The sequence below is a fragment of the Salmo trutta genome, chromosome 22 (genome assembly GCF_901001165.1).
Source record: "Salmo trutta chromosome 22, fSalTru1.1, whole genome shotgun sequence".
Classification (NCBI taxonomy): domain Eukaryota; kingdom Metazoa; phylum Chordata; class Actinopteri; order Salmoniformes; family Salmonidae; genus Salmo; species Salmo trutta.
Window position 1 is genome coordinate 38270337 of NC_042978.1, and position 27318 is coordinate 38297654.

The 27318-nt window shown below is 42.3% G+C and overlaps 1 protein-coding gene across 1 annotated transcript in view; it reads right to left on the reverse strand.

The window, feature by feature from the left end:
- The window catches only part of ddah1 (dimethylarginine dimethylaminohydrolase 1), a 119894-nt gene that overhangs the window by 91161 nt on the left and 1415 nt on the right, over positions 1-27318 (reverse strand). The gene's annotated exons all lie outside the window — the stretch shown is intronic.

Here is a 27318-nt window from a genome sequence, read left to right on the forward strand (position 1 = left end):
GTTTGACTTGTTTGGAGAAGTTTATTGGTAACGTTTGGGATTGATTTTGTATGCATTTTGAAGGATGCCAGTGGATTATTAAATTAAGCGCGCCAGCTAAACTGAGTTTTTGGGGTTATAAAGGACTTTATCGAACAAAAGGACCATTTGTGATGTAGCTGGGACCTTTTGGAGTGCCAACAGAAGAAGGTAAGGTTTTTATTATATATTGCTATTTCTGACTTTCGTGGCGCACCTGCCTGGATGAAAAATGTTTTTCATGCTTTTGTATGCGGGGCGCTGTCCTCAGATAATCGCTGCTTTCGCTGTAAAGCCTTTTTGAAATCTGACACAGCGGCTGGATTAACAAGAAGTTAAGCTTTATTTTGATGTATGACACTTGTATTTTCATGAATGTTAAATATTTATATATCTGTAATTTGAATTTCGCGCTCGCTCTGCTATTTCACCGGATGTTGACGAGGTGGGTCGCTAGCGGAACGCCTGCGCCAGAAAGGTTAAAGTAACTGGGATATTATTCCATCTAATGAGGTCGTATTGAATTGATTTGAGCTTTCTGTTAAAGTTTCTGGCAATGGTTTTATTTAAGGAAGGAAATATACACTGCCTTGTATTCATACCCTGTAAGGACAGACGCTGGAGACGAGAAGCAAGTACAGGGAGTAACCATTTAATGAAACACGGACAGGAACAGAATACGGACAGCGTCTGGACAGGGGAAAACAAAAAAATGACAATAATGCTGACACTTGGATCTAACCGAGGAACAGACAGATATAGGAGCGGCAATCAACAAGGTAATGGAGTCCAGGTGAGTCCAGCGAGCGCTGATGCGCGTAAGGATAGTGACAGGTGTGCGTAATTATGGGCAGCCTGGTGCCTTCAAGTGCCAGAGAGGAGGAGCGGGAGCAGGCGTGACAGTACCCCCCCTCTAGGGGCGACACCCGGCGTCCCACCTGGGCGAGCCTGATGGGTCGGCCGAGGCATGGCGCTGGACAACCCGGCTGAGGAGTAGAAGCCCGACGAGCTGGCTGAGGCGTGGGAGCCCGACGAGCCGGCTGAGGTGTGGGAGACCGACGAGCTGGCTGAGGCGTGGGAGACCGACGAGCCGGCTGAGGCGTGGGAGCCCGACAAGCCGGCTGAGACGTGGGTGCCTGACGAGCCGGCTGAGGCGTGGGAGCCCGACGATCCGGCTGAGGCGTGAATGCCTGACGATCCCGCTGAGGTGTGCGAGCCTGACGAGCCGGCTGAGGCATGGGAGCCTGACGAGCCAGCTGAGGCATGAAGTGGAATGTGAGGCTGATGAGCCGGCTGAGGCGTGAGAGCCCAACGAGCCAGCTGAAGCATGACGTGGGATGGGCGCCTGCCAATGCCAACCGAGGCAAGGAAACCTCTCGAGCCAGCTAAGGCGTGGAAGCCCAACAGGCCAGCTGAGGCATCCCCGGTTCCTACGGCAGCGGCACCTGGACCGGACGTCACCAACAAAACAAAAATCTACCTGATGCTTCAAATATTGGTGTCAGCATTCTGTAAGGACAGACGCTGAAGACGAGAAGCAAGTACGGGGAGTAACCATTTAATGAAACACGGACAGGAACAGAATACAGACAGCGTCTGGACGGGGGAAACAAAAACGCCAATAATGCTGACACAGGCATCTAACCGAGGTACAGACAGATATAGGAGGGGCAAACAACAAGGTAATGGAGTCCAGGTGAGTCCAGCGAACACTGATGCGAGTAATGATGGATTTAGGTGTGCGTAATGATGGGCAGCCTGGTGCCAGAGAGGAGGAGCGGGAGCAGGCGTGACAATACCCTTTGCGTTATTCCACATTTTGTTGTGTTACAGCCTGAAATCTAAATGGATTAAATTGTTTTGTTTTTAATCACCCATCAACACACAATACCCCATAATGACGAAGTGAAAACATGTTTTAAGCCATTTTTTCAAATTGATTGAAAATGAAATACAAAAATATTTAATTTACATAAGTATTCACACCCCTGAGTTAATACTTTGTAGAAGCACCTTGGCAGCGATTACAGCTGTGAGTCTTTCTGGGTAAGTCTTTAAAAGCTTTCCACACCTAGATTGTGCAACATTATTTTCAAAACTTTCAAAGCTCTGTCAAATTGGTTGTTGATCATTGCTAGACAACCATTTTTAGGTCTTGCCATAGATGTTCAAGTAGATTTAAGTTAAAACTGTAACGCTGCAACTCAACTTCATTGTCTTCTTGGTAAGCAACTCAGTATAGATTTTAGGTTATTGTCCTGCTGAAAGGTGAATTCATCTCCCAGTATCTGGTGGAAAGCAGACTGAACCAGATTTTCCTCTAGGATTTTGCCTGTGGCTGTGGCCTGTGCTTACCTCCATTCGTTTCTTTTTTATCCTGAAAAACTCCCCAGTCCTTAAGGATTACATGCATACCCCTAACATGATGCAGCCACCAGTATGCTTGAAAATATTGGTAGTGGTACTCAGTAATGTGTTGTATTGGATTTATCCCAAACATAACACTTTGTATTCAGAATATTTTTTTGTTTGTTGCAGTATTACTTTAGTGCCTTGTTACTAACAGGATGTAAGTTTTGGAATGTTTTTATTCTGTACAGGCTTCCTTCTTTTCAATCTGCCAATTAGGTTAGCATTGTGGGGTAACTACAATGTTGTTGATCCATTCTCAGTTTTCTCCTATCACAGCCATTAAACACTGTAACTGTTTTAAAGTCCCCATTGACCTCATAGTGAAATCCCTGAGCAGTTTCCATCCTCTCTGGCAACTGAGCTAGGAAGGAAGGAAGGACACCTGTATCCTTGTAGTAACTGGGTGTTGAATAACTTCACCGTGCTCAAATGTACATTCAATGTCAATGTTTTTTTTTTACCCATTTACCAATAGGTGGCCTTCTTTGCAAGACATTGGAAAACCTCCCTGGTCTTTGTGGTTGAATCTGTGTTTGAATTTCACTGCTCGACTGAGGGACCTTACATATAATTGTATGTGTGGAGTACAGAGATGAGGTAGTCATTCAAAAATCATGTTAAACACTTATTGCACACAGAGTGAGTCCATGCAACTTATTTGACTTGTTCAGCAAATGTTTACTTCTTTAGGCTTGACATAACAAAGGGGTTGAATATTTATTGACTGAAGAAATTTCAGCTTTTAATTTGTTTATTTATTTGTAAAAATGAATAAAAACATAATTCCTCGTTTAAGGTATTGTGTGTAGGCCAATGACACAAAATCTCAAATGAATCCATTTTAAACTTCGGCTGTAAAACAACAAAATGTGGAAAAATTCAAGGGGTGTGAATACTTTCTGAATGCAGTGTATCTACTCCCAAGTATTGAAAATAGGAAACGATTGGGAGTAGAGATGGAGTTCTCCATCGGGTCTTGAGAGGCAGTAGGGCTGATTTGGTTAGATTAATTTTATAACTTCAGATGCAGCTGAATGTATCTATGATCGTCAATGCGTTTGGGAGCGATAGAGATACATTGTCCAGATACAGTAAAATATCGTCTGCATTGAGAGATAATACAGCCCAAAGAGCTACTGTTTCTGATGAAGCATTTAAGATACGTAATAGTCGGCGGTTAACCGAGGATAAAAGTTTTGTTAACAAAGAAGAGGAGTTTTCATTCTTTTAGAAAGGTCTTAGTCTGGCTTGGTGTGGCTTACAATCAGAGGTGTAGAGTTCTTTATAGAAGCTGGAGAATCTTTTAATGATTTATTTGGGTTCTGATAGTAGTTTCTGTTTCAGAGTCAATAATTGCTATATCAGCTAATTGATCATTACTGCGTAGCTTGTTGGCCAGTAAACGTCTGGGACGATTACCATAGAAGTATCAAATCAAATTATATTTGTCACATGCGCCGAATACAACAGGTGTAGACCTTACAGTGAAATGCTTACTTACGAGCCCCAAACCAACAATGCAGTTTCAAAAAATACAGATACGAATAAGATATAAAAGTAACAAGTAATTAAAGAGCAGCAGTGAAATAACAATAGCTAGACTATATACAGGGGGGAACCAATGTGCGGGGGCACTGGTTATTTGAGGTAGTATGTACATGTATCTAGAGTAATTAAAGTGACAACGCATAGATGACAACAAAGAGTAGCAGTGGTGTAAAAAAAAGGGGGGGGGGCACTACAAATAGTCTGGGTAGCCATTTGACTAAATGTTCAGGAGTCTTATGGCTTGGGGGGTAGAAGCTGTTTAGAAGACTCTTGGGCCTAGACTTGACGCTCCGGTACCGCTTTCCGTGCGGTAGCAGAGAGAACAGTCTATGACTAGGATGGCTGGAGTCTGACAATTTTTAGGGCCTTCCTCTGACACCGCTTGGTATAGAGGTCCTGGATGGCAGGAAGCTTGGCCCCAGTGATGTACTGGGCCGTTCGCACTACCCTCTGTAGTGCCTTGTGGTCAGAGGCAGAGCAGTTGCCATACCAGGTAGTGATGCAACCAGTCAGGATGCTCTCAATTGTGCAGCTGTAGAACCTTTAGAGGATCTGAGGACCCATGCCTTAATCTTTCAGTCTCCTGAGTAGGAATAGGTTTCGTTGTGTCCTCTTCATGACTGTCTTGGTATGCTTGGACTATGTTAGTTTGTTGGTGATGTGGACCCCAAGGAACTTGAAGCTCTCAACCTGCTCCACTACAGCCCCGTCGATGAGAATGGGGGCATGCTCGGTCCTCTTTTTCCTGTAGTATACAATCATCTTCTTTGTCTTGAACGCAATGAGGGAGAGGTTGTTGTCCTGGCACCACACGGCCAGGTCTCTGACCTCCTCCCTATAGGCTGTCTCATCGTTGTCGTTGATCAGGCCTACCACTGTTGTCTCATCAGCAAACTTAATGATGATGTTGGAATCGTGCCTGGCCGTGCAGTCATGAGTGAACAGGGAGTACAGGATTGGACTGAAAACGCACCCCTGAGAGGCTCCTGTTTTGAGGATCAGTGTGGCGGATGTGTTGTTACCTACTCTTACCACCTGGGGGTGGCCCGTCAGGAAGTCCAGGATCCAGTTGCAGAGGGAGGCGTTTGGTTCCAGGATCCCTTGGCTATTGATGAGCTTTGAGGGCACTATGGTGTTGAACGCTGAGCTGTAGTTAATGAATAGCATTCTCACATAGAAGTTCCTTTTGTCCAGGTGGGAAAGGGCAGTGTGGAGTGCAATGGAGATTGCATAATCTGTGGATCTGTTGGGGCGGTATGCAAATTGGAATGGGTCTAGGGTTTCTGGGATGATGGTGTTGATGTGAGCCATTACCAGCCTTTCAAAGCATTTCATGGCTACAGACGTGAGTGCTACGGGTCAGTAGTCGTTTAGGCAGGTTACCTTAGTGTTCTTGGGCACAGGGACTATGGTGGTCTGCTTAAAACATGTTGGTATTACAGACTCGGACAGGGAGAGGTTGAAAATGTCAGTGAAGTCACTTGCCAGTTGGTCAGCGCATGCTCGAAGTACACGTCCTGGTAATCCATCTGACCCGTTTAAAGGTCTTACTCACATCGGCTGCGGAGAGCATGATCACACAGTCGTCCGGAACAGCTGGTGCTCTCATGCATGTTTCAGTGTTATTTGCCTCGAAGCAAGCATTGAAGTAGTTTAGCTCATCTGGTAGGCTCGTGTCACTGGGCAGCTCTCGGCTGTGCTTCCCCTTGTTGTCTGTAATAGTTTGCAAGCCCTGCCACATCCGACGAGCATAAGAACCGGTGTAGTATGATTCAATCTTAGTTCTGTATTGATGCTTTGCCTGTTTGATGGTTCATCGGAGGGCATAGCGTGATTTCTTATAAGCTTCCGGGTTAGAGTCCCGCTCCTTGAAAGCGGCAGCTCTAGCCTTTAGCTCAGTGAGGATGCTGCCTTTAATCCATGGCTTCTGGTTGGGGTATGTACGTACGGTCACTGTGGGGACGATGTCATCGATGCACTTATTGATGTGGTGTACTCCTCAATGCCATCGGAGGAATCTCGGAACATATTCCAGCCTGTGCAAGCAAAACAGTCCTGTAGCTTAGCATCTGCTTCATCTGACCACTTTTTTATTGATCTAGTCACTGGTGCTTTAATTGTTGCTTGTAAGCAGGAATCAGGAGGATAGAATTATGGTCAGATTTGCCAAATGGAGGGTGAGGGTGAGCTTTGTATGCATCTCTGTGTGTGGAGTATTGGTGGTCCAGAGTTCTTTTTCCTCTGGTTGCACATTTAACATGCTGATAGAAATTTGGAAAAACAGATTTAAGTTTCCCTGCATTAAAGTCCCCGGCTACTCTGGGTGAGGCGGCGCTCCTAGTTTATGGCGGAATACAGCTCATTCAATGCTGTCTTAAAAAGAATAAAGATTAAAACTCTCTCGGTAGGTAGTGTGGTCTACAGCTTATCATGAGATACTCTACCTCAGGCGAGCAATAGCTTGAGACTTCCTTAGATATCGTGAAGCAGCTGTTGTTTACAAAAATACATAGATCGCTGCCCCTTGTCTTACCAGACGCCGCTGTTCTATCCTGCCGGTACATCGTATAACCAGCCAGCTGTATGTTGATGTTGTCGTCGTTCAGCCATGACTCCGTGAAGCATAAGATGTTACAGTTTTTTATGTCCCATTGGTAGTTTAACCTTCCGCGTAACTCTATGATTTTATTGTCCAAAGACTGCACCTTTGCTAGCAGAATGGTGGGAAGTGGGGGTTTATTCGATCGCCAGCGAATTCTCAGAAAGCAGCCGGACCTTCGGCCCCTCTTTCTCCGCCTCCTCTTCACGCAGATCATGGGGATCGTGGCCTGTTCCCGAGGAAGCAACGTATGCTTCGCGTCGGGCTCATCAGTCATGAAAGGAAAAAGAGGATTCTGCTAGTCCTTGGTGAGTTATTGCAGTCCTGATGTCTAGAAGTTATTTTCGGTCATAAGATATGGTAGCAGCAACATTATGTACAAAATGAGTAAAGAAATAAGTTGCAAACAACGCAAATAAGCAAACAAAAAAACACAATCGGCTGGGGGCACATAAAACGTCTGCCATCTTCTCCGGCGCCATTTTATAATGGTTGAGTCTTACTCTATGGCTGACAAATTCTGCACTCTGTCTTATCAATAAATTAAGTTCCGTCTTAACTTTGGAAAGAGTAATAACTACCTGGTCTTAAAAGAGTGTTTGTTGAGAATGCTCAAATGCAGTAAACAACATCTTTCATTGTGATTCATTCAACCCAGATGCAAATGCAGTTGCATAATTTATTTTATAAAACCTTTGGTGGCATTCCACAGAATTCAGGGATCATCGACTGGATTTGTATTGATCATTATGAATTAATTTAGTTACATTTTAAATTGATCACAGAATGTATGATTTTGTAGTAATGAAACGTTGAAACGCCATCTTGTGTCTCTTTTAGTAGATTCTAAGATTGGAAGTTGGCGTAAGCGTGATGCCAGACAAGCTCAGATGAGTCTTGATTGCGTGTGGATTGTAGTTGGTCTTAATAGATTTGTCTCGCATGTCCAAAATGGCATTCATGTTTGTCCCAATAGCCAGATGGAATTCAGTTCATTCTAACAATATCCTGTTCAGAGAATCAAAAAAACATAAGATCATATGAATTTGGAGTGTACACAATTTTCTTTCCATTTTGAAAAATTCAAGGAAAGTGATTCTGCCTTCTTGGTCTTCGCCATTAACAAAGACGGTGATTTTGAGTTTCTTATGTATCATTATAATTACACCTTTAGTTATGTTTGGAGCTGATGAAAAAGCAGCCAGTTCTACATTCTATGTGCGTCCGCGTGAAGCAGGTGTGTTTCTTGGAGCATTGCAGAAGACTTTTGATACAATGTTAGTTTAGCTAGGTGCCTTGAACTCAGACCTGGGTTCAAATAGTATTTGAAATCTTACAATGATGAAGTACTTGATGATGAAGTACTTGAGGGAGGCGGCAGCTCAGCCCATTGAGCCCATTCACTCTGTGTTCTGTTCCTGTCAGAAGACTTTTGATACAATGTTGACTTAGCTTAGCCAGGTGCCTTGAACTTAGACCTGGGTTCAGATAGTATCTGAAATATGTTTTAATACTTTGAGTGTTTACTTTAGCCTGTCCTCTCAGGCCCATATCCCAAAATAACTGATCCTGACATTACCCAATGTGTGTGTGTTGAGCAACTGAGGAATTTAGTGTGTATTTAAGTGGGTACGTAATAGTGCAGGTGTGTGTGTGTGTGTGTGTGTGTGTGTGTGTGTGTGTGTGTGTGTGCGCGTGTGTGTTAAGTGTGTTCATGTTAAGTGTATATGAGAACATATAATGTAGTGCAGGGATCATCAACTACATTCAGCCGCGGGTCGATTTTTTTATTGAGCGGATGGTCGGGGATATAATGTTTGACGAAAACATAATTTCAAACCTTGCTTACATTTGTATACGATCACGTTTTTCTCTATTATGCGTGGGAATACTTGGGAACAAATGTCTTAAATAATCACTTGGAGCTGATTTCCAGGTGTTTTTTAGTCTATTATGTTCCTCCCCCCAATTTATTTATTTTTTGTTAATTTAATGTATTTTTTGCTCAAAACTTGGGAAGCCAAATAAAACCACCTGCGGTCTGCCAGTTGGGGAACATGTGTGGTAGTGTGTGGTAGGACTCCCGAGAGTGGCGCAGCGGTCTATGGCGCTGCAGCGGTTGCAGCGGTCTAAGGCGCTGCAGCGGTCTAAGGCGCTGCAGCGGTCTAAGGCGCTGCATCTCAGTGCTAGAGGCGTCACTACAGACTCTGGTTCGATTCCAGGCTGTATCACAACCAGCCGTGATTGGGAGTCCCATAGGGCGGCGCACAATTGTGCCCGAGTCGTCTGGGTTACGGTTAGGCCGGGGTAGGCCGCCATAGCAAATAAGAATTTGTTCTTAACTGACTTGCCTAGTTAAATAAAGGTTAAATTAAAAAATACAAATAAATATCATATTTTACAATATACCGGTATTGATGCATTGTCCAGTTAGTTTTTTTAGGTTACCTTTTATAATGGTATTTGAATGTTTGATTTGCTAAATGTAATATGCTGTGTGTAACGTCTATTTTTATAGTTTACTCCGCTACTTGAATCATCTCTCTCCGCTCGCTCTCTCTCTCCATGCTGCTTTCCACATAGACCAAGCCACGCCCCGGCACTCAAGGAGTGCAATTTGTTGTTCCTCGAACACGAGACACTTGCATTCAGTCTGCATGGTCAATGCAGCACATGCAACAATGTTGATGACAACAATGCTGTTTTCACTTTGCTTCTTAATATAAATCCACTAGCGTTCTATAATTACACTATTAGTTTGTGATTCTTACATCTGCAAATGTCTAGTGTCTTTTCTTAGGAAGTTGGGCCTAAATCATGTTAGCCGCTAATTGCTAGAGGAATATGTTAGCTACATGAAGTAGCTAAGAAAAAACATTCAGTGTAGCCAAAGTGTCAGGTCTATTCTCGCTCCCTCCCTCCAACACTCGACGTCGGCGGTCTACTAACCACCGGTCCTGGCAACCCATCATTAGCACACCTGGCAACCTTCATTACGCACACCTGCGCCTCACCATTAGGCACAACTGGACTTCATCATCTCCCTGATTACTCCCCCTTATTCTAGCGCTCCATTGTTGTCACTCATCATGCCGTATTGGTTCTGTTTTCATGTCAGACACTTCTCTTGTTTTGTATTGCTCCATGTTCGTTTATATTAAACTCACCAACTGCACCTTCTTCCTGACTCCCTGCGTCTCCAATATACAAATATTATTGGGTCCCCTAGGAAACACAACACTTTGGTTCCTACAATGTCAAAACTCCTGGCATTTTCATGTCAAACACTGTATTCAAAGTGCCCACTATTATATTCTAACTATAGAATTAGAATAATCATTCTATTTCGATGATTCCAACAGTTCACCCAAGTGAGTACAATTGCAAAATGTTGTTAAAAATAAGGCCTAAATTGCTTGCCCATATCATGAAACATATTTTAGTTGAATTGAACAGTATAAAACAAACAGAATGGAGAAAGACCCATTGAAATCACTTACAATGTGTGTTGGCACCCTAGGGTCACGCACTACTCATAAAGCAAATTTAGAACTTTTATTATTCAACTTTTATTACTTAAAATACCGTCAAAGTGTAAAAAAAATGTTTTGACCTGATATGCTATTTTGGCCATCTCACCCAGCCCTAATGTGTGTATGTACATGCTAATCCTCAAAAATGAGTGTTCAAATTCCTAGCACAGGGTTAAATCAGACATCTTTCTGCTGTAATACCGACTGGCATGGTTGAGCACAGTACAGGGGGCTTAGTTAGTGGCCCAGTCAGGCCTACAGGTCTATTCATAGCCCTGATCTGTGTTGAAGCGGATGTTGGGCTGGAAGTGCTGTGCTGGGATCCACAGGCGGGTTAACCTCAGGGGTCTTGTTCACGTTGGCTTAATGTTGGCATGTAAACACCAAACTCAGCCCTGTGAGTAATGGGGGTGAAGAGTTTATTAAAGGTTCCATGTCTCAGAGAGAATGTGCTGCTTAGTACTATGGACCACACCAACCGGAACTGACATGTCAAATTACAGTGCTTCTTACAAGGAATTTGAAAGAATGTTCAGCACTTCAATATCTTTTAATATCTTTAATGTTCTGTGTGAATGAAACGGTCTTGTATTGAAAGGCTCATGATTTTGCAGATACAGAGAAATATTCATTTTTAGCTGGTAGAGATTTGTCTTAATTTGCAATGGCTTGTCACTCTAATAAAGCAGTGATGTGACAACAACAATCATGTCACAAACACTGGGTCATTAAATTGATTTAGTTTATGAGCACTGCATATTGTATAGGCAGCTCTGCCTCAGTAGTCCATCCAGTTGTTTGATGACTACTCTGCCTGCACACAAACACTGTAAATTCTCCCCCATCCGCTATTCATTGGAGGAACACGCTGCAGGCATACAAACCCACAACAACCAATTGAATACCTGACAGCTTTACTCTAGTCTAGACATATGCCACTGTTTCTTTCTCATGTCTAATATACTCAAAAAAGCACCCCATAAATATGAATTTCCTTTTCATGCCTAGTAAACTGTCCTCCCAAGAGAAAAACAAAAGCACTGCATTAAGTGACTGTCCCTAAAAAACAACAAATCCCCTTTAAAACAGCCTACGTGGCAACAATATGAATCAGAAACATTTATTCTATTGTCAAAGTTGACCAAAGTGTAAACATTACAATTATGTCAACAAATCATGCCCCCTTTTGCCAAGCTCCACGTGCAAATCTGCCCACTTCGGTACCCTTCATTGAATGGAGCTCCTTTGTTTCATCACTCCCAACGCATTCAAAGGTCACGGCCGTTTGAGACTGAAAAGCCCTAGCTATACGGATTGACCAACTATAGTTTGCATGCCCTGCCGAATTTCTTGCGGAATAGGTGGTTGGAATTTGTTTGTCCCCAGTGGTGGTGAGTATACTGGTAGCTAGACCATAGACTGCTGATTATGTATCTGGTTATGTATATTTTGATAATCATTATCACTATCATCGCTAGCATAGCTGACGTTAGCTAGCTGCCTCAATACAACTCGGATTTGGTACTTATTTTGATAACATTTCAAAAGAACGCAAATAATTAGTAGGAAAATCTTTTTTGTCATTATTGTGATGTTGCCAGATTGACTTTAGATGCAGTATAACTTTAGCCAGCTAACTAAGATTGAGGGGACCACCGTATTTTAGCTAGCTTACATTAGCATTGCTAGCTATTTTAGACAAACTTTTCTAGTAACAGTAATGGCAACATTGCCATCTCTATTAAGTACATTTTACGATATCATAATATGGCAACGTTGTTTCCTACTAATTATTTTCCTACTTTAACATTGTCATTGTGTTTCGTCGATGGGGAGAATATAATTAGGTAGGTTTAGTCTGACCTGTTCAAACTTCAACATAGTGTATGTTTGTGTGTCAGATATCACTTATCCCTAACTGCCATTGTTAATAGAACAGTAACTGTGTGTGTATATGTTCACAGATGCATGAGACACAGAGAGAACTGGCACTCAACACATCCACAATGAGGTGATTACTAATAATACAGTACAGCACAAATGTCCAGTAATAGCAACACCCTTTTCATTCCATGTGTCACTGACTAACTTTGTCTCAACTCTGCCTATTTCTACAGATGGACTGGATAAAGCTTTTGCCAGACAGCAGCCTCAGTCGTTTGATGGGGAGACCATCACTGAGTAGGTTTTATCTGAGCTGTTCAAACTTCAACATAGTACCTGTTTGTGTGTCAGATATTACCCATCCTAACTGCCATTGGTAACAAAACAGTGACTATGTGTGTATGTGTTCAGAGAAACATGTATGGAGCCAGAACATGGAGACTTGCAAGATGATGTGATGTCCAGATTGATAAACGGGCTTGATAATGATGTCTCTGAATGGAGAGAGATCTGGCACTCGGCCTTAACATTTTACTTGTATTGTCTTTTTTATTATTCAATTGAATGGTATCAGTCAATATGGGGAGGGAGAAACACTGTGTCTTCTGCACCAGGATCAGGGAACTCCTGTTGTATATGGGACACCGCACAGAAAGGTATGACTAGGGCTGTTGCGGTGAACATATTACCGCCACACCGACAGTCATGAGTCATGAATGCAGTAAAATTCCACTTGACCGTTGATTCACGGTAATCTCCTCTAATGCACTCTGGACATGCTTTGGTAGTACCCAACTTGCTAAAAACCATCAGGTCCTAATGGCCTGGTACTCAGTGCTCTATTGTCCCTCTAATCAATCTGACATCAATGCAAATGTCATCAAATCATCATCAAAACAGTTTCATTCTTTTAAAACTCACCTCACTGTGATGATCAATTTGAATATAGAAAGAAAGTTCAACAGCAGGTTGAAACAGTGTAAAACATGGTCGTTCTGGATGTTGTTTCAAAGCCTAACACAAAGAAATGGACAGCGCTTTCTAAGGTGATGATTAATTCAAAACACCCATCGCATATTAGAAAATGGTGCCGACAGATAGGGCTGCCGTGCTTCTAGCTCTTAGAAAACTTTGCAGTATTTTTTTTTTTTTATGTGTTATTTCTTAAATTATTAGCCCAGAAAAGGTGTTGTGTTATTCCCTACAGCCAGTAAGAACTTTGGGATCTCAGAGCGGCGATAACTCACCAGCATTACAACCAGTAATACGACTTTCCCGAATCGGATCCTTTGTTCGTACCCCCCAGGGCAATTGAACTGATTCCAGAGGCTGTCCCAAAACACTGCCGGCCGGAGGAGAGGTACTCGGAGTGGACTTCTAGTCCAACTCAGGAGGTGTGCACACTACCCACCGCTTCCGAGTATATTACTCGCTAATGTTCAGTCTCTGGATAATAAAGTTGACGAACTCAAGGCGAGGATTTCCTTCCAGAGAGACATCAGGGATTGTAACATACTCTGTTTCACGGAAACACGGCTCTCTCAGAATATACTGTCTGAGTCCGTACAGCCAGTTGGGTTCTCAGTTCATCCGCAGACAGGAATAAATATCGCTCCAGGAAGGAGGAGGGCGGGGGTGTATGTTTCATAATTAACTACTCATGGTGTGCTTGTGATAACATACAGGAACTCATGTCCTTTTGTTCACCCGACCTAGAATACCTCACAATCAAATGCCTACCGTATTACCTGCCAAGAAAATTCTCTTCGGTTACAGTCACAGCCGTGTATATTCCCCTTCAAGCCAATACCACAACGGCCCTCAAAGAACTTCACTGGACTTTATGGAAGCTGGAAAACATATTTCCTGAGGCCGCATTTCTTGTAGCTGGGGATTTGAACAAAGCAAATTTGAAAAAACACTACAGAAGTTCTATCAACACATTGACTGTAGAACTCGCGCTGCTAAAACACTCGACCACTGCTACTCCAACTTCAAGATGTCCACCATTGTTCCTGTTCTGTTCACCCATGTCTGCGTGGCCACGCACACCTCCAACTCAGTCATCAAGTTTGCAGACGATACAACAGCAGTAGGCCTGATTACTGAAAATGACGAGACAGCCTACAGGGAGGAGGTGAGGGCCCTGGGAGTGTGGTGCCAGGAAAATAACGTCCCATCCAAAGTCAACAAAACAAAGGAGCTGATTGTGGACTTCAGGAAACAGCAGAGGGAGCACCCCCCTATCCACATCGACGGGACCACAGTGGAGAATGTGGAAAGTTTCAAGTTTCTTGGGCTCATAGGCTTATGAGCCAAGCCCCCCCCCAAAAATGTATTAAAATTAGGATTGTGCTGTTATACAATGCATAGCCTTCCGCATATTACATATGGCAGAAAAACATAAAACAAAACTGATTTAAGTTGTCTTCAGTACATAATTGGTCTAGCCGATTCTCAAAAATTAAACAAATTTCAGTTATGGCCTTTGAGTGTGGACTGTATTATTATGCATACTGGATGGACTGGTTACCTTATGCTACTAGCTTTAACTAGCTTGTCCTGCATTGCATATAATCAATGCGGTGCCTGTTAATTTATCATCGAATCACAGCCTACTTCGCTAAACGGGTGATGATTTAACAAAAGCCCATTCGCGTCAGGGTATATGCAGCAGTTTGGGCCGCCTGGCTGATTGCGAACTGTGTGAAGACCATTTCTTCCTAACAAAGACCGTAAATAATTTGCCAGATTTTTACATAATTATGACATAACATTGAAGGTTGTGCAATGTAACAGCAATATTTAGACTTAGGGTTGCCACCCATTCTATAAAATACGGAACAGTTCCGTATTTCACTGAAAGAATAAACTTTTGTTTTTGAAATTATAGTTTCCGGATTTGACCATATTAATGACCTAAGGCTCGTATTTCTGTGTGTTTATTAAATTATAATTAAGTCTATGATTTGATAGAGCGGTCTGACTGAGCAGTGGTAGGCAGCAGCAGGCTCGTAAGCATTCATTCAAACAGCACTTTCCTGCATTTGCCAGCAGCTCTTCGCAATGCTTAAAGCACAGCGCTGTTTATGACTTCAAGCCCATCAACTCCAGAGATTAGGCTGGCAATACTATAGTGTCTATAAGAACATCCAATAGTCAAAGGTATATGAAATACAAATGGTATAAAGAGAAATAGTCCTATAATTCCTATAATAACTACAACCTAAAACTTAAAACTTCTTAACAGGGAATATTGAAGACTCACGTTAAAAGGAACCACCAGCTTTCATATGTTCTCATGTTCTGAGCAAGGAACTTAAACGTTAGCTTTTTTACATGGCACATATTGCACTTTTACTTTCTTCTCCAACATTGTGTTTTTGCATTATTTAAACCAAATTGAACGTTTCTTATTTATTTGAGACTAAATTTATTTGATTTATGTATTATATTAAGTTAAAATAAAAAAGTGTTCATTCAGTATCGGTCGATTAATCGGTATCGGCCTTTTTTTTTGGGGTCCTCCAATAATCGGTATCGGCGTTGAAAAATCATAATCAGTCGACCTCTAGAACATATAGCCCTAGGCGATGCTGTTTCTTCAGATGTCATATTACAGATTTCACTTGGTTTCCCAAATGAAGCACTCGGTAGCTGCAGGAACAGGGCTGGAGAGTCCATGGTATACAGAGTTTGGGCGGAATATCACCTGTCGCGCAGCGCATGCTCCTCAAACAGTGGTTGATGCATGGAGTGATTTTTATTTCTCAGCTGCTCATATTAAGCACAGCTCTGCTGTAAAACCGAAGTAGCCTACCTGGTATCATTGAAAAACGGTGGGAAAGCACAGGGCCTCCATTCACTATTGGAGTGCATACAGATGACTTGTCTTTTTTCCCCTGCCACTGTTCCTGCCCATTTGATAATGGGCCAGTCTAAATCTGAACAAATTGGACATATTAGTAAAGTTAAGATTAAATTGAGAACAGTCTGATGGGTGAAAATATGATCACTTAATGACAGAACAGCTGTGTAGCCTGAGGTAAGGAACAGAGCGCAAGCTTTTTTTGCGACTTTCTCAAATCATCAACAGCCTATATAGAGTGCATCATGCAGCCCATCTATGTTTTGATTTCTAAGACATTCTGAGGTTTGTATCATTCACAACTAAAGTTGCCAAATAACTCTAAATCTAGTGTATAGGACCTGTTTGAAATGATCACTTTTATGCTCAACTTCATATGCACACTTCATATGCACACTCATTTTTATTCAGCTAAGTTCAATTATATTCTTCTTGCTATAAATCATATCATATAAAATAATGGCAAAGGACTTATAAGCATATCTTGTCAGCTAAATGAACAAGCCTACAGCCTATGGCATGGAGCATAGCCAGATAACATACAGTAGGCCAACTCATATTCTGTTCTTCTGAAATTCCTTTTCATCATAACGTTTCTTTAGACCTGACTAAAATAAATAATGTATTTATTGTGATGTGTATATTAAATTGATTAATTATACTTTTTTAAATGTACATGTTCCAAAGGCGCACATCAGCGGCTTGTTTGCAGCTTCTATGCGTGGAGGCCTGGAGATGCTAAACTTGTTTATGTTCATGAATGGTCAGTTAATGACAAAATGTCATGACCGCCACAGCCACAGACGGTATGACCACTCTGACATGTTTGCCAAGGTATCCCATTACCACCAAACAAAATGCAGATATGCACAGTATCTGTATCGACTGGAAATGACAATGAAAAATGAACACTGCTTCTGTGGTATTATGTAAAGGGTTGTTTATTCTACATGGATCTGTTACTACATTTGAAAGTTATCAAAACACTTAGATTAGAATATGTACATTAATTCTGCAATTGCATTCTTCTCATATTACTCTGTGGGCTACTGACCTATTCAAAGGTAATTTGCTGTCATTTGATTGCTGTTTTGTTCCATATTGTGTGGCTCAGTTGGTAGAGCATGGTGTTTGCAACGCCAGGGTTGTGGGTTCGATTCCCACGGGGGACCAGTACGGAGAAAAAATAAATAAATGTATGAAATGTATGCATTCACTACTGTAAGCCGCTCTGGATAAGAGCGTCTGCTAAATGACTAAAATGTAATGTAAATGTTGATTTGATAGTTGTTGCTGTGATCAGGTCATACTTATGAATGAGACTCTGGTCTGAATGGGTTTTCTCTGATTAAATAAAGACTAAATAAATAAAAGCTTCCTCCGGCATCTTACTGTATCTGCCTGTAGTTATTGAACTCAACCTGCAGGTTTGTTTGTTGTGATTGAGTGGGGGGAAACAGCTGTGGGCAAGGTTCTGACAGATGGGTGTGTCCTGGTGTTGGCAAGGACACACCAACATCAAACCACACCTCCAAGTCAACTCACGTTTGGCTTCTGTCATGGCCACCAGCATTTCTTAAGGAGCAAGCCAAAAAACAAGACCAAATCAGCAGGTGCAGTTCCTCTTCAACAGAAAATCACCTTCCGGTGTAAAAACCATGGAAATTAAAAACAAAAAACTATGTTTTAAGTGAGAAATAGGCATTGGTCTGAAACTGAAAAAGAAAGGAAATTCACATGAGCACTATAATGCCTACTCCATACTCTACCCAGGTTTTCCAGCACAGCTTTGATCTACTACAGTAGCTATGTTGGTCCATTGTATTTCAAACAATGTGTATGCAGGTTGCTTAGAATTCAAACCTTCTCAAACAGCTTACCTCATATTCTTCAGTGGAACAATGGACTTTCCAGTGTCCTGCTATTAAAATAATGTATATATACAGTACCTCTGGAAAGTATTCATACCCCTTTACCTTTTCCACACTTTGTTATGTTACAGCCTTATTCTAAAATGAATACAACATAAATAATCCTCAGCAATCTACACACAATACTCCATAATGGCAATGTGAAAACAGGTTTTTAGAAATTGTTGTACATTTATTAAAAAAATATATATACTTATTTACATAAGTATTCAGACCCTTTGCTATGAGACTCGAAATTGAGCTCAGGTGCATCCTGTTTCCATTGGAGTCTACCTGTGGCAAATTCAATTGATTGGACATGATTTGGAAAGGCACACACCTCTATATAAGGTCCTACAGTTGACAGTGCATGTCAGAGTAAAAACCAAGCTATGAGGTCGAAGGAATTGTCCGTCGAAGTTGGGAACCACCAAGACTCTTTCTAGAGCTGTCTGCACGGCCAAACTGAGCAATCGGGAGAGAAGGGCCTTGGTCAGGGAGGTGACCAAGAACCCAATGGTCACCCTGACAGAGTTCCTCTGTAGAGATGGGAGAACCTTCCAGAAGGACAACCATCTCTGCAGCACTCCACCAATCAGGTCTTTATGGTAGAGTGGCCAGATGGAAGCCATTCCTCAGTAAAAGGCACATGACAGCCTGCTTGGAGTTTGCCAAAAGGCACCTAAAGACTCTCAGATCATGAGAAACAAGGTTCTCTGGTCTGATGAAACCAAGATTGAACTCTTTGGCCTGAATGCCAAGCATCACGTCTGGAGGAAACCTGGCATCATCCCTACGGTGAAACATGGTGGTGGCAGCATCATGCTGTGGGGATTTTTTCAGCGGCAGGGACTGGGAGACTAGTCAAGATCGAGGCAAAGAGGAACAGAGAAATGTACAGAGAGATCCTTGATGAAAACCTGCTCCAGAGCGCTCAGGACCTCAGACTGGGGCAAAGGTTCACCTTCCAACAGGACAACGACCCTAAGCACACAGCCAAGACAATGCAGGAGTGGCCTCGGGACAAGTCTCTGAATGTCCTTGAGTGGCCCAGCCAGAGCCCGGACTTGAACCTGATCGAACATCTCTGGAGAGACCTGAAAATAGCTGTTCAGCAACACTCCCCATCCAACCTGACAAAGCTTGAGAGGATCTTTCAGTTTCAGTTTCATTTTATTTATTTATTTATTTGCACAAATGTCTAAAAACCTGTTTTTGCTTTGTCATTATGGTGTATTGTGCATAGATTGATGAGGGGAAAAAACTATCCAATAAATTTTAGCATTTGGCCTCCCTTGATTAAAAAAAAAGTATAAAATAATAGCCAATCAGCGTTGAGCTAAACTGAGTGAGCTCAGCTGTGAATGCTCCTTGCGCACCAGAAAAAAAGTGTCAATGAAAGCCAGTTTGGATTTGTGTTCACACCAATCACATCACAAGTTAAACGTGTCTGAAAGAAAAGTTGAATTGTTGCATCTCGTTGTGTTGTTGTCCTCCGGTGGCTAGCTAACTAGCTAAAATTGTCCCTTTCCTAGGGATTTTTACTTAATTTTCTTTACTTAGTCACCGTAATAACCGTTTTTAAGATGCACATTTTCACCTCTTCTCAGCTCCTGACTGCATGTGCTGCCATAGAAATAGAATGAATAGAACGGAGTTCCCCATTTAAGTCAATGATGGCATAATACAACACCTTGATTGTTTCAGCAAGGAGCTACAAAGTTTCATCACATTTTTAAGAGTTTATGTTACCGCAAAAACGGACTCAACTGCACGAATGCCCGGACGTCTCATTTTCAGTGAGCTGTTTGTCACCTCCCCCAAAAAACAAAATGTTTATGACGGTTATTTTATTTTCCTGATGGTCTTCATTAATAACTGTCAGTTACATGGTTCTATGGTAATTGTGCCAGCCCTACCCCATCCACTCCTGTCCCACCTCCTTCAGACACGGTTGTCAAGGCCCCCAGAAGAAAACCAGGTCAATTCCGTACAGGATGTCTTATAAAACTAGAGAGCGGCGGGAAATCTGTATCTGCAGCCTGTCTAGTCAAAACAGGGCCTCTGTGCTGTCTGGAGCTGGGGCTGAACGCTGGGGCTGGCTTGGGGTAAATGGTGCTGTGAAGGATGACCGAGGAAGAAAGCAGGACAGGGTGGGGATAAATAAACTATAAAGAGCTCCTGAGCCTAAATATTAGGTCTGGAGAACTGGGCTTAGATATTGTGTCTGTGGAGAAGAGGCAGACTTCCTCTGTCCATCCTCTTCCTGAAGTACAACCTCAGTGGTATTATGGCTGTGTTATGACTGAGGTTGTTGTGGTCTTTTCAGTTGAATATTAAACGGGTACTAACCTGCGATTAAAAGGTCACTGTCTGGCTCTGGCTACAGGTGTGTCTGTTCATGAACTCGGTGAATATGAAAAGAACTGGCACAGAACTATCACAAAGCTATATAAACAGCTATATAAGCATATATAAGGGGAGGTAGGTAGCCTAGTGGTTAGAGTGTTGGGCCAGTAACAAAAGGTTGGTGGATCAAATCCCCGAACTGGCAAGGTCAAAATCTGTCATTCTGCCCCTGAACAAGGCAGTTAACCCACTGTTCCTAGGCCGTCATTGTAAATAAGAATTTATTCTTAACTGATTTGCCTAGTTAAATAAAGGTTAAATAAAAAAAATATAAACACCTATATAAACAACAGCATGTAACATCCCCCAATATGTTACAAATTACAGGATATAAACCCATCATAACAACTATCCCATGAGTCTTATCAGAGTGAGTAATCACATGGTTAGCCTTATTAAGTTATATGTTATGAGCTGTATTCAAGGGATACTTCAAGATTTTGGCAACAAGGCCCTTTATCTACTTCCCCAGAGTCAGATGAACTCATGGATACCATTTGTATGTCTCTGCATGCAGTTTGATGGAAGTAGCTAATTAACGCTAGCACAATTGCTAACTAGTGTTAGCGCAATGACTGGAAGTCTCTGGTAACTGCTAGCGTGCAATGACTGGAAGTCTATGGTATACCATAGGCGAAAGAAACGCACACCTGTTTAGGCGAGGGGCTGGCTAGCGGAGTAGAACACCTGTTTAGGCGAGGTGCTGGCTAGCGGAGTAGAACACCTGTTTAGGTGAGGTGCTGGCTAGCGGAGTAGAACACCTGTTTAGGCGAGGTGCTGGCTAGCGGAGTAGAACACCTGTTTAGGCGAGGTGCTGGCTAGCGGAGTAGAACACCTGTTTAGGTGAGGTGCTGGCTAGCGGAGTAGAACACCTGTTTAGGCGAGGTGCTGGCTAGCGGAGTAGAACACCTGTTTAGGCGAGGTGCTGGCTAGCGGAGTAGAACACCTGTTTAGGCGAGGTGCTGGTTAGTGGAGTAGAACACCTGTTTAGGGGAGGTGCTGGTTAGCAGAGTAGAACACCTGTTTAGGTGAGGTGCTGGCTAGCGGAGTAGAACACCTGTTTAGGCGAGGTGCTGGCTAGCGGAGTAGAACACCTGTTTAGGTGAGGTGCTGGCTAGAGGAGTAGAAACTACCTCGAACTTCCTTAATACTGGATGCAGAGACATAAAAATGGTATCCATTAGTTCATCTGACTCTGGGGAAGTCATTACCAAAATCCAGAAGTATCCCTTTAAGGAAAGGTAAACACAGAATCATGGATGGAGGAACTTCACCAGTCAAGCAGGCCAGGCCAGGCAGCCATCACATATGGAGCCATCGCAGAGCAGAAAGCAGCACCTCCCTTTCTAGGGAGTTTTTCCTAGCCACCATGCTTCTACACCTACATTGCTTGCTGTTTGGGGTTTTAGGCTGGGTTTCTGTACAGCACTTTGTGACATCAGCTGATGTAAGAAGGGCTTTATAAATACATTTGATTGATTGATCTCTGCAGTGTGTTTACAGGCTTTTAAATGAACACTGATTGCGCCAGTGAGAATAATGGCAGATAAAGATTGAAGAGGTGGGGATCAGGCTAGCGGAGGGGAGTGTGGACTCCTCTGTCTCCTTAAATGTGAAGAGCCGTAGCCTCACTGTTAGAGCGACAGCAACAATAACCATCAGAGTGCAGTATTCTGGCTGGGGCAGAGTAGGTGATTGATGACTCAGGCTCATCAGACCGCATCAGGGGAACAGATAAACACTTTAAGAAGACTGGAGGGAGGGGGGACTATTTACCTGACATACAGTTTATTGCTGAATGGAGAGAGAGAGAAAGAGAGCGAGACAGAGAGAAAGAAAGAGAGAAAGAAAAGGAGAAATAGAGAGAACGAAAGAATGAAAGAAAGAGCAAATGGTAAATGATAGTCAGCTACGGGTATAATAACACTCAACCCAAACAACTCTGCTCTGCCTAAACTATCCCAGGTTTGGATAATTGAGCCTCCATGATCTTTGTTCTTCTTTCTTCTCATAAGCTGAGTTAATAAGCTCAGTAAAACAGGAAATTGAGAAGTTCTGAGTGTTACTCTAGATAAGAGCTTCTCTGAATGATATTCTGCCAACAGCCGCATCACACACTATTCATTTATTCATATTTTTGGCATGGCCTATTATAGTGATAAGGGATTGGAATTTGATTAAGAGTAGATCAGTTTTACTGATAGCTAATGTCTGCTCTCTCTGGCAATTGTTGCCTCCCTGACCTTCAACTGTCACTTCAGTTTTTTGTACTAATATGTAGAATTAATATGCTAGAGTCAATAAGAGCCAAGGAAGACATCTCCTTTGACGAGGCCATTGATGTCAATTTGGAAGGTTTCAACTACACACACAAACATATACAATCACACACGACACACGCATACTTGCTCGGTTGCACACACACACGTACGCATGCACACTCACACTATTCCTTGAGGTCTGAAAGCCACATGAGTAATACAATCCTAATGCACTCTTAACTGAGAGTATCCATCAATATCAATCGATAAGGCCCCTGACCAAGAAATCTATCTCAATGTTTGCTGCTGCTGCCAGAGCTAATGGTTCATACAGGACTTCTTAATTAGGCTGGGTTGGACAGGACTTCTTAATTAGGCTGGGTTAGACAGGACTTCTTAATTAGGCTGGGTTAGACAGGACTTCTTAATTAGGCTGGGTTAGACAGGACTTCTTAATTAGGCTGGGTTAGACAGGACTTCTTAATTAGGCTGGGTTAGACAGGACTTCTTAATTAGGCTGGGTTAGACAGGACTTCTTAATTAGGCTGGGTTAGACAGGACTTCTTAATTAGGCTGGGTTAGACAGGACTTCTTAATTAGGCTGGGTTAGACAGGACTTCTTAATTAGGCTGGGTTAGACAGGACTTCTTAATTAGGCTGGGTTAGACAGGACTTCTTAATTAGGCTGGGTTAGACAGGACTTCTTAATTAGGCTGGGTTAGACAGGACTTCTTAATTAGGCTGGGTTAGACAGGACTTCTTAATTAGGCTGGGTTAGACAGGACTTCTTAATTAGGCTGGGTTAGACAGGACTTCTTAATTAGGCTGGGTTAGACAGGACTTCTTAATTAGGCTGGGTTAGACAGGACTTCTTAATTAGGCTGGGTTAGACAGGACTTCTTAATTAGGCTGGGTTAGACAGGACTTCTTAATTAGGCTGGGTTAGACAGGACTTCTTAATTAGGCTGGGTTAGACAGGACTTCTTAATTAGGCTGGGTTAGACAGGACTTCTTAATTAGGCTGGGTTAGACAGGACTTCTTAATTAGGCTGGGTTAGACAGGACTTCTTAATTAGGCTGGGTTAGACAGGACTTCTTAATTAGGCTGGGTTAGACAGGACTTCTTAATTAGGCTGGGTTAGACAGGACTTCTTAATTAGGCTGGGTTAGACAGGACTTCTTAATTAGGCTGGGTTAGACAGGACTTCTTAATTAGGCTGGGTTAGACAGGACTTCTTAATTAGGCTGGGTTAGACAGGGCCCAGCCATGCAGACACTTCATATTATCTGAATAGTGCTTCACAGTTGATATGAAATCTACTGCACAGAGGCCTTGAGTTGTGCACTTTTTCTACTCCATCCGATTCAGGATGAGCACTTGTGAGGAGATTACAGTATGTTCACAGTGACAACTTCTGGCGTGCAAACGTTAAAGTTTTAATGAATGAGTTGAAAAACAGTAAAAACGCAGTCTAACTTTACTTAGTTGTTATTAGAAGGCTATGCTCTTCAGACATCATCATAGTAATCATAAACTTTACTTATGAAACAGGCTTTAAAAGGGAATCGCTGTTACGCTTGTGATGTTTTGTTTCTGTTGCTGAGAACACATGGAACACAGAACAAGGGAAATACTTTGTTAGAGGGGACTACATTAAACCAACACAACCCTTGGCCTGTCACACACACGCGTCAGCTGATTACGCACAGACAGGCACACAAGGACACACAACCCTGTGAGAGAAGAGTCAGTGGGAATCCATATCAAACGCAACTCCCATTGCGTAACCAATAGCCAAAACCAACTGAAGGGTAAACTCCACAGTTATGCAAGCGCAACAGATAAGATAGTGTGATAATTGATGCATAGGGAGAGGAAACTTTGCCTGCAGCAGACCTTTACATGCTGGAACAAATATATCTGTCAAACACTTTTAGAATATTTGAGCTGCACTTGATGTAGTTCGCCCAGATGCCAGTACAATTAAACTATTGTAATAGCCCAAAAAGTGCAAACTCCAAGCTGAATCAAGCATATCTCAATAATCAGATTTGATTACTATGCATTTGACCCAGGCCCGGTATTGGTGACTTATTGTACCACCTGAATGTCCCGTGGTTTATTCCAAATGATAAATGTTGAGTGAACCCACCCAGTTCATAACTAACCAGAATTAACAGCTAGGAACCAAAGGTCAATGTCTGTTATCAGAAATCCTGAACTCTGCCAAACAAACACCTTATATTCCTTTTGGACTTCTTTATATATTGAAGGCAGGTGTGAAAGTAAGCCAATACGGTCCGGCAAAATAAATAGTGGGGGTACGCCGTACCCGTAAATCCTAATAATTAACACAAAATGCCAAGGAAACTACAGCATAGACGATTACACCATCATCTAACATTACTGCATGTCAGCCGCATGAAAAATGTGTGGTACACGCTCTTACATCTTAAAGTGGAGATGAGTGGCTGATACCGAGACACTGTGGAGAGCAATGGATGCACCAATTCAGGCTACAAGTGTAGGCCTAATGAAAATAGCAGAATGTCATTATAATACAGGTGTAGGTGTTTTGTAACAGATGAGCAATGTTTGGATACTGAAATTATTTTGAGTGGACAAAAGCGCGCGGGTAGCCTGCAGGAGCGCTTTTTTGAAGTGATTATTTTACAAACAGATAAAAACATGACTGGTTGTGTTTATGTTACATTAAAAGGTAATACATGTTAAAAGTTATATGACAAATGTACTAGGACTACTAGGTCCACAGAGATCCTGTGAAATGAATAGAGATTCTATGAGTAATTCTATGATTACACCTAGGCAATAAAATAAATGTTTGCATGTATCACCTTGCACACACAGGGAGTCCGTACCAGTAAGAAATCTACCTTCACAACTGAATAAAGGTACCATTAATCCTTATCTTGAGTAGATTCCATTTGGATTATTAATCTCACATTGACTACCGTAATGGGTTTTATATACAGATTTTACAATGAAATTATATTTCTTGAAGAAGCCTCTGGACTTCACAAGGATACGCCTGGTTTAATCTTGGTAAAGCTAATCTAAAAATATTGGTAAAGCTAACCTAAACCTCTGAAGTGAAGAGCATACAGTAGAAATAGCTTCCACCATTGGGTTACATGAGACCAGGATTTATTATCGTATTATCTTTCTGGACTGAACTGAAGGAACCCTTTGGGCTTTGTCCTCATGGGTCTTAGTAAAACAAATGGTAAGTTCTCTTCTTTGGTCTTTTAAGGATAACTTACACAACAAGCAGTCAGATTCTCTCTCTCTCTCGACAGTGCCTCTCATCAGAGCACTAATCTATCAAACACATTTTAGGCCAAATCCCTATTACTGATGAAACTGGTAGAAACCGGAAGTCTATAGGAAGTTAAGTACATCTAACCAGTATATGTGGCAGTCACAAATGACTAGCTGAGAGGGCTAGGTTCTGGGATACAGAGAAGGATCAGAAAACGGTCTTTTCTTCCCCATCACCCAGCCAATAAAGCTTGGTTAAACCAGTGAATGCTGCGCCCACGGTGACACACACACACCTATAGGCTATAATATGAGCTCCTTACTGATGCTGCTGGACTCATTTACCTCTGGGATCAGAAGACAGAGGCTGGGCCAATTAGAGAGAAAACAAGCTGTTTGTTTGACATTGGAAAGACAGGAAGAGAATCCACATGAAAGACTGTAGAGGCATGTTAAATAACCCTGAGGTCTAAACAGTAAATGTGTTGCGTGATAACGACTGATTCTTCTAACCCAGGTTAGAGGGGATGGCATTTAAAGTTTAACTATATCCTTCTTATGAATGTAACTGTAATCCATCCAGTCTTATTAGTACAACCTTTTATTGTGAGAGGCATCGGACAGCTTTTAAACACGTGTATCCAACCCGGTTGTCCGTGGACACTAAAAAGCACATTACTGTAGCTCACAGAACTAAACGCTGGGCTCTGGGAGCTAACGCCAGTCTTCAGGTCTATTAACTCAAGGATAGTTCACTCATCCACCTCTGCTAGACTTCACAACCTCTGTAACCCCCAGCAGCTGTGTGATTCAAGTCACGGCACCAATGTGACTAACCATGTATCGATAATACTTAGACTTGGTAGGGCATTACGACTCTTTATGGCATGGTCATAAAGACTTCATGAATGCTAAATGTTACATTATCACAAATCTCTCTAAGTAAACAATAGCTTTTCCATTTCATGCAGCAATACACTTTTTTAAAAATGTAACCTTTATTTAACTAGGCAAGTCAGTTAAGAACAAATTCTTATTTACAATGACGGCCTACCCCGGCCAAACCCAGACGACGCTGGGCCAATGGTGCGCCACCCTGTGGGACTCCCAATCACAGCCTGGATTCAAACCAGGGTGTCTGTAGTGACACCTCTTGCACTGAGATGTAGTGCCTTAGACCGCTGCGCCACTCGGGAGCCCTACATTACATGGAGACACTAGTCAGATCCAAAATAGTCCTGCTGACCAAACCTTTGACCAATACATGTCCTGTATGTGGAGAGCCATCATGATCGCCAGGAGGTTTACAGATCTGAGCCCAGCAGAGGTGACTGATGCGATACGACATAGGCTTTCACTGAGCCCGCCCGACCGCCAAACACGCTGTCACCACACAGACAACATGGAACCGCACAGTCAGTCCGCAGCCCACGGTGCCCATAAATACTGTGAATATGTTAAGTCTGTTAATATTCAGTCTTCTTTATTAGGGTACACGATTACGTAAACAGGCAGTAAAAACCTCCCTGTCCATAGCCTGCTGTTTGTACATGCATAACTTATTGGTGTGAGGGTATGTAGTTTATAATATGAACA